Genomic DNA, 17,439 nt, shown 5'->3' on the forward strand with positions numbered 1-17,439 from the left:
TATTCCAGGTGTCATCTGACCAAGGCAGAATAGTGGTATTATTACTTGTCAGGAGTTCAGCCTACACTCGAGTAGGACTCTGGCAGAGACACATGCCCAACTGGTATGTTCCCTCCCTCCTGGTTGATCATTCGGGAGCTTCAAAAGCTTTCTTCTGCCCGAACATCACAGCGACCGATGTCAACCAACACCGGCAGGCACACTTAGGGATCCACAGAGTTTGTACAGCTTGAGTGACAGACCTCAGCAACTCAGCATTTTGGCTAATCTACTTTATTTACATATAAGCACACACGGAGCACTGCAAAATGGCTCCCTCTCTCTCTAGCATCAGACAGCAAAGAGAAATAGAACAAAGGACAATAGTCCCACTTCACGGAACACAGTCACACAAACATCCTGTCTCCGTCACTTCCCACTCTGTGGAGTCAAAACATACACCGTCATGTGATAGACAACAATCCCATGACTGCAGACATGGAGCAGGAATTCTAACATTACTTCCCTTGATCTGGACACTATTCTTCTGTGGATGCAGCCTAGAATAGCATTCTCTCTCTCTCTCTCTATCTTTGCTGCTGCATCACACTGTTGACTCGTGTTAAGCTTGTGATCCAACAAGACCCCTCCCAGTAGGGCTAGTCCTGACTTATGTGTTGTATTCACACCCCACCTGTTTCTCCAAGGAACTCAAAGTGATATATATGGTTTCCTCCACCCCTCATTTAATCCTCACAACAACCCTTTGAGGTAGGTTAGGCTGAGATGTTCAGCAGTGGAATGGAGTCCCTCAGGAGGTTGTGGACTCTCACTCCTTGGAGGTTTTAAACAGAGGTTGGATGGCTGTCCATCATGGATGCTTTAGTTGAGATTCCTGCATTGCAGGGGGTTGGACTAGATGACCCCTGGGCCCCTCCCAACTCTACAGTTCTCTGATTCTGTGAGATGCAGTAACTGGCCCCTGAAGTCATCCAGTGAGCTTCATGGCTGAGCAGAGAGTTGAGCCCTGGTGTCCCAGGCCCTAAAAGGTAAAGGTACCCCTGACCATCAGGTCCAGTCGTGACCAACTCTGGGGTTGTGCGCTCATCTCGCTCTATAGGCCGGGAGCCGGCGCTTGTCCGTAGACAGCTTCCGGGTCACATGGCCAGCGTGACTAAGCCGCTTCTGGCGAGCCAGAGCAGCACACGGAAACACCATTTACCTTCCCGCCGGGGAGCGGTCCCTATTTATCTACTTGCACTTTGAGGTGCTTTCGAACTGCTAGGTTGACAGGAGCTGGGACTGAACAACAGGAGCTCACCCCGTCACGGGGATTCGAACCGCCAACCTTCCGATCAGCAAGTCCTAGGCTCCACAGCGCCACCCGCGTCCCTCCTCCCAGGCCCTAGTCAGCAGTAAAAAAAAATCTGGCCGCAGTTAATAGATGATACATTAATTCCCTGTTGTCTATTAGTACAGCTTCTCTGAGGTATCCAAATATCAGAGGATCCTTGGGTAAAGCGTAGCTAGTTAATCATTTTGAAATGTTGGAAATTCTGTTCCTGAATCCCATCTAAGGCGGCCCCCTGATACAGGAGAGACACAGAGGAGAGTCAAAACTGTTGTTCGTTTTGCTCGGGGCTTCGCGCCCCCACGAGAGCTTGAAAATTGAGTCTTGCAATGATAGCGGTTGCCGCTGGTTCTTCCAGGCGTGGAAGTCCCATTCAATGCAGGAGAAGCCACTCTTTATTTCCATAACTGCTAATGTTTGCCGCCGCTTGACAAAAAGGCAGGCGAAGCTGTTTTATTGCTGACACATTGCTCTTTACTTTGCCAGTTTTCTTTCCCCTGGGGGAGGGCGTCCCTCTCCCCCCCCACACCCCATCTGCAAGGGGCCCCCGCTAAACAGCCTGTCACTCTGAGCTTCAAGCCTCCCGACTTCCGTCAGTTTAAGCGAGACCTTTAATGCTCTTTAAACACAGATTTCTGAAAGTAATAGAATCATGCAGGAGGAATGATGCCGTATGTCACATAAAACGAGATGTTAAAAGGTACCGTAATGCAGTAATGTGGTTCTCAAGCCTGCCAGGATGCCCTCGCTAAATGAGAATTGATTTCCGCCACCCATTCCCACCCCTTTCCCTTCTTCTCCCCAAGGATTCTTCAACTGGGCAAAATAAATTGAATCTACGTTTTAGTTTTATTTGTTTGAAAAATCTTTGTTCCCTCTGTTCAACGGGGGGTGGAGATGCAGAGGAACATTGTAATAAATTAAAAGAAGATCAATTATACCCAACAGGTTGTTGAGCATTGCCAGTTATGAAATGTTTTATATCTGCAGAAGCAGAGCCATCGCAGAGGAAGGGTGCCTGTAGATGCATGAACATGTTGATTAATTGGCATTTCTTACAACTCAGATTGTGTAGCCGACGGGTCTGTCTCTCTTCTCACCTGATTTATTTAATTGTTCTGTTTCTCCTTTTGAAGTGAACTGGGTGCCTTTGACATGTGAGAAACAATCCTTTTTGCAAGTTCAGACTTTTAAACCACCCCCTTAAATAAATCCAGACAAGACTCAAATTTTGGTTTGGTTTTTGGCAGAATTTTTGCCACAACTTTATTGATTACAGCATGTGAGTGGTTGCATAGGCTCTGGTTCGACTAGCTCCGTTGCAGGTAGCACTGACCCAGGGCACCAGCATAGGTCAGCCTAGGGTGAACACCTGGATAAACAGAGAGCCGGGAACGGGCTAACTCTGTCACCCAAATACCCCCCTGGACTCAGACACAGGCACAACCTCCTCTCAGGGGTTGACCAAACCATCGAGTCCCTGGATTCCTTTAACAGAATACCCTTCACATAGGGATGACGAGAGCGTTCCCCCATCCCTATCACCTGAACCAGAGCCTATCCGCAAACTTACAAGTTGTGACGATTTGCTACACGGCAGGTGAAACCCAAATGGCACCAGCCAATCAGCCAAGTGGGGGAAATTCCTGCCGTGCCGCTGTCCCAACGACAGATGACACACGACGGCATAGCAAGGTCAAGCACAAAGCCCTAAATATAGGGAGAGGTGGGCGGGTGTTCCGAATGCATGCGCCAAAAGAGGAAGCTCTGGGTCACGTGCATGGGCAGAAATAGGTCCCTCAAACCATTTGGACTGTGTCCCATTGGCCAGATTGCACCCAGCTTTGAGGGACCTACCAATTGGGTGTTGTGGCTGACCAATTGTACCCACCCACAACACAGGGTGTCAGTTTTCCAGGTCTCACTGCAATACATGAGGACTCTTTAAGGGAGGACCCGATTTAAGTTGCTCCTAGGCCCTGCTCTTGACCTTCCAAAGGCTACATGCCTTGATTCAAAAGGCCTTATGACTCCAGGGGAGGAAAAGAAGAAGGAAAGCTGCGTCAGTCTTGGGTTCAAATGCTGATTCTGCCATGAGATCATCAGGTGGCCTTTGCCCTGCTGTTAACTCTCACCCTGAGGACCATCCCCTATATTAATAGTAAACTCTTCCTCCAGGCATGTAGGTGAAATGGCACGATTCATGCGCAAGAGGAAGCTGTGAAGAGGCTCAGGGAGGGGGTTGCAAATGTACATGAAAAAGTTGGGGCAGAGGATTAAACAGCTTGATGAGGACTGAGCATGCTCACTGAGCATGGAATGCTGACTCGCGGGGGGGGGCAGGGTTGGAAAGGTCCCGTATTAAAATCAAGTCACTCTTTGAATCTTTAATAAAAATAAATAAATTTCAAATAAATAATAACAATAATTTAAAAAGTTCATGTGATCAGCAGTTTGGATAGCTGTTTTTAAACGCCTTTATTCTTTCTTTCCTGATATTTTATTGTGATGGCATTTTTACGTGGAGCGTGGATCAATTTGATGGTGATACTGCAACGTAAAGGTGCGATATAAATTTAATAAATAGTTAAATAAAGCTGTCTTGGTTTCCCTCTCTTTTTTCGTATGAACAAATGACTTCAGCAAAATGTAGTTTGCTTCTGCAAAAATATTAACTGAGCAAATTTATTCTCTCCCTCACCCCTCGCTAATATCTTCTCCCCTCTCCTTACGGGGCCATTAAGTTGCCTGCTTGGCATTGTGTATTTCTTCTGGTTACTGCTCTGTTTCCACCTTTCCAGCTGGGACAATCTCATCCAATCAGGTCTCAGATACTGCACCATATTTCTTCACAATTCTGTATAGCCAGTAGGACACAGTTGTGTCATGATGACATACTACTACTACTACTACTAATAATAATAATAATTTATTATTTGTACCCAGCCAGATTTCCACAGGGCGGGCGCCACTACCGAGAAGGCCCTCTGCCTGGTTCCCTGTAACTTGGCCTCTCGCAGTGAGGGAACCACCAGAAGGCCCTCGGCACTGGACCTCAGTGTCCGGGCAGAACGATGGGGGAGGAGACGCTCCTTCAGATATACTGGACCGAGGCAGTTTAGGGCTTTAAAGGTCAGCACCAACACTTTGAATTGTGCTCGGAAACGTACTGGGAGCCAATGTAGGTCTTTCAAGACCGGTGTTATATGGTCTCAGCGGCCGCTCCCAGTCACCAGTCTAGCTGTCGCATTCTGGATTAGTTGTAGTTTCCGGGTCACCTTCAAAGGTAGCCCCACGTAGAGCGCATTGCAGTAGTCCAAGCGGGAGATAACCAGAGCATGCACCACTCTGGCGAGACAGTCCGCAGGCAGATAGGGTCCCAGCCTACGTACCAGATGGAGCTGGTAAACAGCTGCCCTGGATACAAATTGACCTGCGCCTCCATGGACAGCTGTGAGTCCAAAATGACTCCCAGGCTGCGCCCCTGGTCCTTCAGGGGCACAGTTACCCCATTCAGGACCAGGGAATCCTCCACACCTGCCCGCCTCCTGTCCCCCAAAAACAGTACTTCTGTCTTGTCATGATTCAACCTCAATCTGTTAGCCGCCATCCATCCTCCAACCACCTCCAGACACTCACACTAAGCACCAAAGGTGATTCAAAATAAAAACTATACTAAATCATGATTTTTTTTATATTAAAAAAAGACACAAAGCTTACATGCAATTCTGAGATGGACATGCATGTATGTCATATATCACTCAGCTGTCTCTGTAAAACCGAGACACCCCTTTTTCCCACGCGAGAGCACAGCGGCCATTTTGGTCGCCACAATCTCACCCCAAAAAAGTGCTTTTCTGGGGCCACAATCTCATGCAGTGCCCCCAAACGTTCATTTTTTGGCGCCGTGCTCTTGTTTGAAAGCACTTTTTTGGGGCCGCAATCTCGTGCAGGTCATGTACGATGTCCTGGTTTTTCACCGTAACGTGTTAGAGGGTATGGTCACATATGATTTTATGTCACATATGATTTTGATCTCTGATAGTCAGTGTCCCCCCCACTCCCCGGGTTTAGGTGGTGATGAGTAATAAAAAGAGAACAGGAAATAGCGGGAGATTGCTAGACTTAAACGCCGCTCTACAATCTTCTCCCATTTCCTCCATGATCACTGCTTAAATGCTTCTTTTATGAAATGACAAATGACAAATTCTTTTTATAAAAAATCTCATTTTTTGATGGCCCTGCTTAATCTTTAACCCAGCACTGATGACCCAAGATGAGGACAACTGAGAAAGGCAGAGCAAGTACAAGGAATGAAGGAACGAACAGTTTCTGCTGAAAAAATCATTGGGAAAGGGAACTTCTTTTGGCACCATTGCAAAGGTTTGTGTAAAACAACGCATTGTTCTGGAGCAGAGCTGTGACTTATTCATTGGAATGGGAAAGTGGAGAACAGCCGAACAGCTGTGGGCACCATCTTTTTTCTCCTTGTGAAATATTGACCATGGAAGCACTAACCACAGCACTTTAGAAGCAAGGCCAAAAAAAGAAGAAGAAATAGCTTATGGAAGAGAGTGGCTGGAAAGAGAATTTTTTTTGGGGGGGGAACCACTCCAGGGCTGTCACCTGACTGAACAAATCAAAGTCAGTGAGCCATAGGTGCTTGAGGCTGCACTTACCTGGGAGTAAGTGCCATTGAATTAATCAGGACTTACACTTTTGTTAAAAGACCAGAAGCTTTCTAGCTAGACATTACAGGTCAAGACTTGCCAAAAGAGCAGAAGAAATTACCGTATTTTTTGCTCCATAACACTCACTTTTTTCCTCCTAGAAAGTAAGGAGAAATGTCTGTGCGTGTTATGGAGCGAATGCCTACGGATGGTGGGGGGATCTGCTGCAGTCGTGAGCAGAGGATCCATGGTTCCCCTTCCTTCCCTCCTCCGTGGCTTGCTTTGAAACAGCAAAGCGGGAGAAGAGCCGCTGAGTGGGGAGGAGAGAGGGACAGAGAGCCTGCTTGCTTTAAAGGAGCAAAGAGGAGAGGAGCCTTCTCCCCTTATACCCCTCTTCTGCATTATTAGCAGCATCCTTCTCCACACACCCCACGTGTGCTCCTTGTCCCTTGAGTGCTTTTCCTTCCCTCCCCACTTAAAACGTGGTTACAAAGCACGGATCCACATGGATCCTCAGGAGTTTTGCATTGGGATACCCCAAACTCACCGTCAGATCACATGTCTGTGGCCACAGCATGAACCACAAAAATCATACATCCACTGTTTCGTTTAGAATATTTTTTTTCTTGTTTTCCACCTCTAAAAACTATGTGCGTGTTATGGTCGGGTGCGTGTTATAGAGCAAAAAATACGGTATTCGTGTACACTACAACAGCGGCTCAGATACTACTAGCCCCACCCAAAATGGAAAGACGACAAGATGCCAAAGAAAGAAGAATGGCAAGAAAAACTGGTGGAATATGCTGAAATGGCGAAGCTAACCAGAAAACTTCAAGACAAGGACAACAGAGATTTTTAAAAAGATTGGGAACCGTTTATGTTGTATTTACAGAAATATTGTAAAGAAGTGGACTCACTAGCAGGGTTTGAGTAAACACTTACAACTAACAGAACAAACACAGAAATTAAGATAACTGGAAAATAACAAAGTGTAAGATACAATGTGAAAAGAATTGTGGAACAAAAATGACAAAGGTATAACTATATTTAATTTAAAGATTACAATATTAAGGTAGAACAAAATAAGCAGGAGAAGCAAATATCTAAAGAACCAGAAGAGGACGTCACAGGGATGGGGGTGGGGGGTTTCCCCAGCCACTCTGGGCGGCTCCCAACAGAATATTAAAAACACAATAAAACATCAAACATTCAAAACATCCCTAAACAGGGTTGCCTTCAGATGTCTTCTAAAAGTCAGATAGCTGTTTATTTCCTTGACATCTGACGGGAGGGAGTTCCACAGGGCGGGTGCCACTACCCTCTGCCTGGTTCCCTGTAACTTTACATCTCACAGTGAGGGAACTGCCAGAAGGCCCTCAGAGCTGGACCTCAGTGTCCGGGCTGAACGATGGGGGTGGACACGCTCCTTCAGGTCCACTGAAACTTGGGTGGACTCCGTGAGATTTCAGAGAGCATCCCAGAGCTTTCCATAGCTGGTACAATGAGTGGGTCTTGCTGCCTAGTCAAGGTGGAAAGCTTAGTACCGTATTTTTCGCCCCATAGGACGCACCGGCCCATAGGACGCACCAAGTTTTTTGGGGGGGAAATAAAGAAAAAAATTTATTTCCCCCCCAGGCGCTTGTGGGGCCGGCAGCGGGGAGAAGCGCTCTTCTCCCCGCAGCCCACCTGCAGATCAGGTCCGGGGACAGAGGGAGGACACACTGCGCCTCCTAACTGTCCCTGGAGCCTGTGGGGCAGGCAGCGGGGAGAAGCGCTCTTCTCCCCGCCGCCCGCCTGCAGATCAGGTCCGGGGACAGAGGGAGGACGCGCTGCGCCTCCCAGCTGTCCCCGGAGCTTGCGGGGCAGGCAGCGGGGAGAAGCGCTCTTCTCCCCGCCGCCCGCCTGCAGATCAGGTCCGGGGACAGAGGGAGGACGCGCTGCGCCTCCCAGCTGTCCCTGGAGCTTGCGGGGCTGGCGGCCGGGAGAAGCACGCGTCTCCCCGCCGTCAGCCTCCAAACCACATCGGGAGACAGCGGGATGGCGGCGTTCCGCCTCCCCGCTGTCCCCCGACCTTGTGGCACTGGCGCTGCGGCTCTCCTGAAGCCTGGAGAGCGAGAGGGGTCGGTGCGCACCGACCCCTCTCGCTCTCCAGGCTTCAGCGAAAGCCTGCATTCGCCCCATAGGACGCACACGCATTTCCCCTTCATTTTTGGAGGGGAAAAAGTGTGTCCTATAGGGCGAAAAATACGGTAGCTCTTTTTTATGCTAGGTAAGCCCAGTCTGACCCAGCACAAAAAGAGCTTTTAAGCTCTCCACCTTGCTTGGGACTTGCCTTGTTCAATTTCAACCTGCCCAAATTGCACAAATCAAAAGCACATAAGATGAAGGATTACTGTATTTCCATTTAAACAATTGCAATTGTTTCTAAATTTGAGCCTGTGCCTCTTTTGTGATGGTTAGGTACCACCTTACCTGAGACATCTGAAGCCAGAATGCCAGACTAGATGAATATTTGACCCAATCCAGCCTCTTCTTATTAGCCTTAGACTTCTCATCCCCTTTATCTTGGCATAAATAAATGTGTGTGTGTGTATCTCTGTGTGTTGCCTGGTTAATTAAGGGCACGTTTTTAGTCAATCAGAAGGTTTTTAATTAATTAATATAGCCAATTAATCAGCTAAATATTGCAGGCTTTTTCTTTTTAAAAAGTGTATTATGAGGAAATTTATTACCAGGAGATGATTCCTCCCAGAAACAAAGTGACACGATTGTCAGCGCTGGAGTCGCTGGGCATGTCATTTTGAAAAATACATCTGAGTTGTGCGGATGAGAAAAGGCTTCGATTTGCTGGAGGTTGTATTAAAGCTCTGTGTCTTAATGAGCTCGCTGAATTTAAAACCATTGTGCATCTGTGTTTACAGCTGCGTCTTAGTTAAATGTTTGGCTTGCATTATTTATAGAGGCTTAAAACTCAATAAGGCAAATTTTGGAGGGGAAAAACAAGCCGCAGAGTGATGAAACCAGGGACTTAGAAAATATATGTTTTCAGAAAAATAATATAACAGCTTCAGTGCTCGGTTGCATACTAAATAGGCCCAGCTACCCAGCAAGTAAATTCTCATAACCTGATATTGCATAAATTTACGAGGACACCGGGCCATATTTGGAGCTGAAAGAGCAGGCAGCATGGATACAGAAGCAATTCACCTCTCAGTGGGCTTTATGCTATGTTCACAATGTACATTTCAAGAGCTGTGATACCACCTTAAACAGTTATGGCTCCCCCCAAAGAATTATGGGAGCTGTAGTTTGTTGAAGGGGCTGAGCCTTGTTTAAGAGGCTCCTATTACCCCCACAAAACTGCAATTCCCAGAGTTCCCGGGAGGAGAGATTTTATTCTAAAACTACTCAGGGAATTGTAGCTCCAGGGGGGAATAGGAAAACTCTCAGCATCCCTTAAAAAACTACAGCTCCCAGGATTCTTTGGCGAGGCCATGTGTGTTTAAAATGGCATCACAGAGTTTTAAATGCATGGTATGGATGTGTCCCTGATGTCAAAAGGACTTTTCCAGGAGTGGCCACCTTGAACCCACTGGATTTTACTTCCACGTAGACTGGGCCGTGATTTACCTGAAGAGACAGGTAGCTTGCGACCCTTCAAGCTGAGCAGGGTTCACCTGAGTGGGTGGCATCACCAAAAAAGAGGAAAAATGAGAATGTAGTTATAGACCCTCGAAGTGTCCCTATTTTCCAGCGACATCCCTGATTTAGAGAAGCCATCTTGGATTCCGATTTGATCCCAGAATGTCCCACTTTTCCTTAGGATGTCCTGATTTTCATTGGAGAAATGTTGGAGGGTATGGTGTTATCTGACCTTTGAGCTGCATTTATACATGTTGGAAGCTGCCCAGAGTGGCTGGGGCAACCCAGTGAAATGTGTGGGGTATAAATAGTAAAATTATCATTATGGAATCGTACGTCCCTATTTTCCTCAGAGAAATGTTGGAGGGTGTGCTGTTTTGCATGAATTTTGCATATCGCCGTTTATATGTACAGATGAAAACTTATAATTACTATAATTTAAATAGAATTTCGACCAACTAGGTGAACCATGTGCCCGGTCAGTCTGCTGCCCAGGTGATCACAGCTGATGTGCAACTTCAACTCCCCCCATGCCCAGGTAGCAGGACCAGCGGTCAGGGATGATGGGAGTTGTAGTCCAACAACATCTGGGGATCCAAGGCTGAGAAAGGCTGATCTAGATCACAAATGGAGAACACGTGGCCCTCAGTATGTTATTGGACTACAACTCCCATCAGCCTCAGCAGGGATGGTGGGAACTTAGTGTTCAGCAATGTTAGGACGGTTGCAGGTCTCACACCATGAGATCTAGCAACATGCTTTAGCTTTTTTAAATGATCATGTTGCCCAACACAGTTTGTGTCAACTCCTCTTCCAAAGTACAAGTTCCAGAGTACAATGAACAGGGGAGTTCGGCTTTGGGATTTTTTTAATGGTCTCCAAGTACAGAGTCTGCTTCATGCAAAAATAAAATCAAAGAGAAACAGCATTTTTCTCTTCTCTGACAACATGTTTTAATGTCTCTGGCAATATCACTAGAGGAATATGCATATTTATACTCTCATAGGGCTTGGCACAGCTGCCTTGAAAAATGTAACTGTGAAACACATGACAATTGTGGCCGCAAAGCGCAAACACATGCAAATAAAACTTGCAAAACAAAAGTTTTAAAAGGGAGGAAGTCCATCATATATTCTCCAAAGCTTACGTAAGGAAGAAGGCCTTACATGGAGTGAGACCATTGCATCTGTTGAGCTCAGGTGAGTGGCAAAAGCTCTTCAGAATTTCAGACAGGGAGCCTCTCAAAAACCGCTCTGGAGATGCTGGTGAGAATTGGAGCTGGGACCTTCTCTGGGGGATGCGGGTGTCCATGTTCACAGCAGTGTTTCAGGGTCTGGGATGCTCCTGCCCTGGTATCCCTAGAATTGAACCAGGGACTTGAGAACATAAGAAGTGCCTCCTGGATCAAGCCAGTGGCCCACCCAGTCCAGCATCCTGTTCTCACAGTGGCCAACCAGATGCCTGGAGGAAACCAAGGAGCAGAATCCATGTGCAAGAGCAGTTTTCAGCAGCTGGCGTTCAGAAGGCTGTGGAGATGGAGCCAGTCTTTGGCCATCTGTCGTAGCCAAGGAAGATTGTCTCCCATGAACACGGTCTTAACAGTGAGTCCATAAGTGACTGTGGAGGCCAATTCTGGATCCACACGTCCTTCCACAGTGGGGACATAGGTTTCCGGGCGGGAGTTTATCACGGTGAGGGTTTGCCAAATGTGCCTTCCTCTTAGTACGTTTCTCCCTTTCGTCCTGAGTTTGAGCGTCTTCAAAGTCCATGACACCTTTGGTCAAGGCTGTTCTCCACCTGGAACGCTCACAGGCCAGTGTTTCCCCATTGTCGGTGTTTATACTACATTTTTTTAGATTTGCCTTGAGAGAGCCATTCTGGCTAGCAGCCATCAACAGCCCTTTCCTCCATGAATTTGTCCAATTATCTTTTGAAGACATTGAAATTGGCAGCCCTCACAGCTTCCTGAGGGAGGAAGTTCCATAGTTTAACTCAGTGCTGTGTGAAGAAGTACTTTCTTTTATCTGCCCTGAATGTTCCAGTCTTCCAACCTCTGATTCCTGACTCACTGTCTCCGGTGTTCAACAGGCAGAGAAGCATTTCCATCAAGCTGAGATGGTGCAAGGCTCAGATTGTGTCCCTTCATCTGCTCAAAGGTGTTCAGAGTCCTCATATTCATCTGGATTGCTGGAGGGGGTATAAAGGAAGGAAGCTGACTAAAAAATTTGTCCTCTACATCTGCAGGGGATAATGCAACGACATGTCGGCTGTCTTTTTATTCCACCCATTAACCATTTCAAAAACATTAAAAATGCACAGCCACGGGGGGAAAATCACACCTCTGAATTAGAAAAGAGTTATAAAAAATGTTGATTTAAACCCGTCGTAAAAACTAAAGGCGCCAAGACTGTAAGGAGGGCTTCCAGTCGAAAGAGACAGAGCAATATCCATTTAAATGCACAATAATTCATTTTGCAAATGTGTACATGAACTCACGCAGTTCCGCCCAGCTATAACAAATGTTTCCATTGCAGCAAAAGGATTCCTTTCTCCCAGGTCCCCACAGCCGCTCCCTGGCATTGCAATGAACAGGCAAGTGTGGAGGACTAGAACATCTGTTTCTGGAGCAAATGGGGTAGTGAAAACGTGGTGCTCCAGAGGTTGTTTGACTCCAGCCCCCAACACCAACCAGCAAAGCAAGGAATGGTGGGAGTCGGAGTCCAACAAGATCTGCCAGACCACAGGTTCCCCACATCTGAGCAAGACTGAATTTCGGCTTGGGGACAGAGCTATGTGTGCTACTTAGACAGAACTGCGCATGCTCCCTAAGTTAGCCTGCTGCCCTGCCCCATCACCACCAGTCAGAAATGAAGTTCAATGGGCAATTCAGTCAGCTTCTGCACACAGAATGGGGAGGACACCATTGTGTCCTTAGCCTCAGACAGCAGAATGTCTAGGACTGGCCTTGGCTCTGAAAACGTAGCCCCCACAAGTATCTGGGTGGTTGCATTCTGCGCCAACAGGAGCTTCCGTTTGTTGAAGAACTTAAGAAGAGCCTGCTGGATCAGGCCAATGGACCATCTAACTGAGCACCCTATGCTCACAGTGGCCAACCAGACACTCATTATGGGAAACCTTCATGCAGGACCTGAGCAGAAGAGCACTCTCCCCTCTTGCAGTTTCCACCAAGTAGTATTTAGAAAGCGTTACCACTTCTGACTCCAGAGGCAGAGAACAGACTTCATGACAAGTAGCCATTGATAGTCTTCTCTATGAATCTATTTGATCCTCTTAGTCCAAGGCTGTCTAAGTTGGTGACCATCAAAGCTACATGGACAACATTTCAAGGCCAGCAGTAGACAATGATATGGAATGTCTTCTTCAGAGACAGGACACCTCTGAGTTGCTGGGGAACATCAGGGACACATAAAAAAGCTATTGCTTCCAAGCTTTGCTTGTGGGCTTCCAAAAGCACATGGTGGCCACTGGATTTTCTTGCACATGCTTCTGTTCTCCCTGAGCAGCTCTTTTCTGACTCCAAGGAACCACAACACAAACACCGAGAGAAACCAGCTGTCAGTATGAGGGCCTAGGATGCTATCCATGTAACCCACTGCAGTTGAGTTTATGCAGTCACCCTCACCAGCTTCACCAGCTGCCAGGCCCAGTCCACCGATGAGGCAGGGTGACGTGCCCACCTCAAGTGGCAGAAGCCCAAGCAGTGGTGCCCACTTCATCTCTGCCACCCACCTCACCTCCTCCACTACCAGCGGAGAAGCGGCGTTGGCAGTGCCACCAGTTTCTGGTGATATCTCACCCAAATCTCATGAGATCTCAGTGCACATGAGATCTTGCAAGCGTTTGGTGAGATTTCCCTGGAAGGTGCCGCTGCCAGTGCTTCACGATCACCGCCATGCAATGCAGGTACGTGGGGCTTGGCGGTGGGATGGCAACAGGGGGCTGGGCAGTACAAAGCAGGTGGCATATTCTCTGTTTGTCTCAAATGGCGAAGTGGGATGCACCACTCCGGCCTCTTATTTTTTTTTGTAAGAGGGCATTCCTGGCCGTATCTGTGCTGGGCAACATTACTCTCCTTGTTTTGGAAAGTTTTCGAATAAAGCATGCCTCTAGATCAGGAGTCAGCAACCTTTTTCAGCCGTGGGCCGGTCCACCGTCCCTCAGACCATGTGGGGGGCTGGACTATATTTTGGGGAAAAATAATGAACGAATTCCTATGCCCTACAAATAGAGATGCATTTTAAATAAAAGCACACATTCTACTCGTGTAAAAACAAGCTGATTCCCGGACCGTCTGTGGGCCGGATTGAAAAGGCGATTGGGCTGCATCCGGCCCCCGGGCCTTAGGTTGCCTACTCATAGTCTAGATTTCATTATGTGCCCAGGGGAACTGCAAAGTTTCACACTTTCCTTCAATAAAAACTCAAGAAATTTTGCACGTGCACACACACACACACACACACACACACACACACACAAACAGTTTGGGAAAGGTCCAAAACTGAGTGCTGCTTTGCACATAAAGGGAAAGGTAAAGGACCCCTGACAGTTAAGTCCAGTTGCGAATGACTCTGGGGTTGCGGTGCTCATCTTGCTTTACTGTCTGAGGGAGCTTGCGTTTGTCTGCAGACCGTTTTTCCAGGTCATGTGGCCAGCATAACTAAGCCACTTCCAGAGAACCAGAGCAGCACACGGAAACGCCGTTTAGCTTCCCACCGGGGTGGTACCTATTTATCTACTTGCACTTTGACATGCTTTCAAACTGCTAGGTTGGCAGGAGCAGGGACTGAACAACAGGAGCTCACCCCGTCATGGGGATTCGAACCGCCGACCTTCTGATCGGCAAGCCCAAGAGGCTCAGTGGTTTAGACAACAGCGCCACCCACATAGAAGCTCCCAAATTCAGTTTGTGGAATTTCCAAGTAAATGGCCAGGGAAGGAGCTCAGCCAGAGTCACAGCCCATCAGAGTAAACGAACCATAAGGCCAGTGGTCTTCGTTGGTGTGAGGCAGCTTCCTGGGCCCAGGTGGGGAATATTCCCCAGGTGGTGGTTGTTTTCCTCTGCAAAGATGCCACACGCAAGAGGCATCCTCTCGCAGCGTCCTTCTACCCGGACTTCATCACTTTTACAAAGTGCGCTGTGGCACATTTTGCTAGTACACTGCGAAGCCTGATGAATAATTAACGCCCAGCCCGCACTTGTCAGAAACAAATGAACAAAGCCCATTTTGGTAATGCGGCTTCCTTGATTTATTTTTCATCGCGTTCACTTAGAGCACTTGCTAATTCACAGCATCCAGCCATCCCGCCTCAGCCTTTCCAGCCGTTGAAGGCAGACAGGAGAAGTTTGGCCATCCGCTGTCAAGACTTTGCAACGGGAGAAGAGAAGGAGGTCAGGGGCAGGAAGCCAGAGCGGGGGAACTCACCACCAGGCACACCTCTCTGGAAGCAAAGCTCCCAAATGTAAAATTGCCAGCTGAGTCCATTTATTTCGGCAGAGGGGGAGACATTTGCATTAAATTTACATCACCCCAGGAATATGGCAATAATTGTGCCTATTTGCTATCTGACATTGTGCCTCAGGCTTTGGAGCAAATAACAACAGCGCATACTAAAAGCACCTATTAACAACTAACACATAAGCCCAGGCACAGGCGTTCATAGAAGGGCATTCTCTAAATTGTGGGGCCACCACAGAAAAGGCTCTGTTTTGACCATGCAGGTGGCTTTCAGGGGACTGTGCCTGCAACAGGCAGGGCAGATATATGCGAGAGGTACTGCGTACAGTTCTGGTCCCCAGACCTCCCCAAAAAGGATGCTTTAGAGCTTTCCTATTCACTCGGAAGTAAGCTCCACTGCGTGCAAGGGGGGTCATCATGGCTAACCAGAGTATTTAATTATCATTATTATTAATTCATTTTGTATACAGTCGTACCTTGGATCCCGAATGCCTTGGCTCCTGAATAATAGAAATCTGGAAGTGAGTGTTCTGGTTTTCGGAAACCGAACATCTCAGGAGTCTCCTCCGGCACCATAATTCAAAAGCATCAATTCTTCAGCAATCAGCCTTCTTTATGGTCCAGCTTTCACTGCCATACATCACTACTGGGAAAACCACAGCTTTTACTATACGGACCTTTGTTGGCAGCACATATTCTACTCATATTAAAACACGATGATTCCCGGACCATCCGTGGACCGGATTGAGAAGGCGATTGGGCCGCATCTGGCCCCCGGGCCTTAGTTTGCCTACTCATGCTCTAACCTCTGCACCACCCTGGCTCTTAAGGCACCCAGACACCTGCCTTCCTATTGGCATTTTTGCTTCCGTAGAAGAAAAAAACCCCAAATATCATTTATCCAAACCAAAAAGGAGATGCCCAGGGTAGACACTGATTCATTCAGCTTTCACTGAGCAAAGCATTAAAAAGCAGAGCCTGCAGCCTTCCTTTTGTTTCCCAGCACAGAGCTATGTAATGGGCCGATAAACCACACAATTATTGTCTTTTCAGATGCCAACTGCTTTCTGCAGAGCACCAACAAGTCACTATATAGGGCAAGCTGTAATCAGCTCTGGCAACGGTAAAAGCCAAATGAGAAATGACACTTTTCAACTCAGCACAAAAAGAGGGGAGAGAAAAGAACTGAAAGGGGGGGGACACGGAGGGGAGTGGGATCCCAGGTTGCTGCCCCTACAAGCACTTGCCCCCTTTGCCAGCGGGCACAGCTGTCACTTCAGACTAGGTTTGGGAAGGAGGAAGCCTCAGAGGCTCCCAGCTCCCCTTCTTCCTTCTCACTCTCTTTCCCTTGCTAACACAGTTGCTCTCACAAACTTGCCTTTCCCCTGCTTGCACTTCTGCACAACTGTCCTCCTCTGATCTCGGGCTGGTGTATCATAGCCTTCTGTGAAAAGCAAGCAAAGGCACCGGCCCTGCAATAAAAAATACATATCACACAACGATAGCAGGAATGCAGCCTCTTATTTTGCAGCAGCTGCTCTTTGCAGGCCCAGAGCTCTTCCTCCTGGCAACTCTGCAAATGGTGGCAGGCTGGCATCTTTCCGGGTCAAGCCAGGGTGGCTTGTGTTGTGTTGTAAACAAAAAATCTGCCCTTTTCCCCTTATGGGGTATCCAAGAGCCCATATAGAATTCTTACGTAGGTTCCCTATTGGTAGGAGAAAATAACAGAGGCCAGCAGAGAATATTGAGGAGCAAAGCAGCTAGTAAGCTTGATCTTTATTGAACTGTTGCAACAGGGTCCTTGCTCACCACACACAGGAGGGAGGAGGAACCCAGAACAATGGCGCGCAAGGCCTGATATAGATATTTTAAACTCCCTGCCCTGGAGCTCAAGACCACCCCTCCAGACACATCATACCTACATCACAGAAAGGGTGTTTACAGCAGAAATCTGAGTGCTTTGTTTACTTCCTGTCTGCCAGGTTACCTGTTTAATGGTCACTTGATTGGATTGCCTGGGGAGCCTGGCCAGTCTTTTGTAATGATAAATACTTAGTTCCTGAGCCAGGTCACAGCCTCACACCCTATTCATATCTTAAGACAGGATTTGTGAAGGAAAAGACAGTGGGGAGGCTTTTCCATTTTCCTTTGACCTTGCAGAGAAAACATTTGCTCAGTTTGGGAATCAAAATGGTTTCAGGTCGGTCTTCCTGTGCTGATCTATGTACGTGCTTGGTTGGTACATTTATGAACATTTAACATATTTCTAAGACCTCAAAATTGCTATCACAGTTGGGATGTGAATACATGCAAGGAGATG

The sequence above is a fragment of the Podarcis melisellensis genome (assembly GCF_964234715.1).
Source record: "Podarcis melisellensis genome assembly, chromosome: 14".
NCBI lineage: Eukaryota > Metazoa > Chordata > Lepidosauria > Squamata > Lacertidae > Podarcis > Podarcis melisellensis.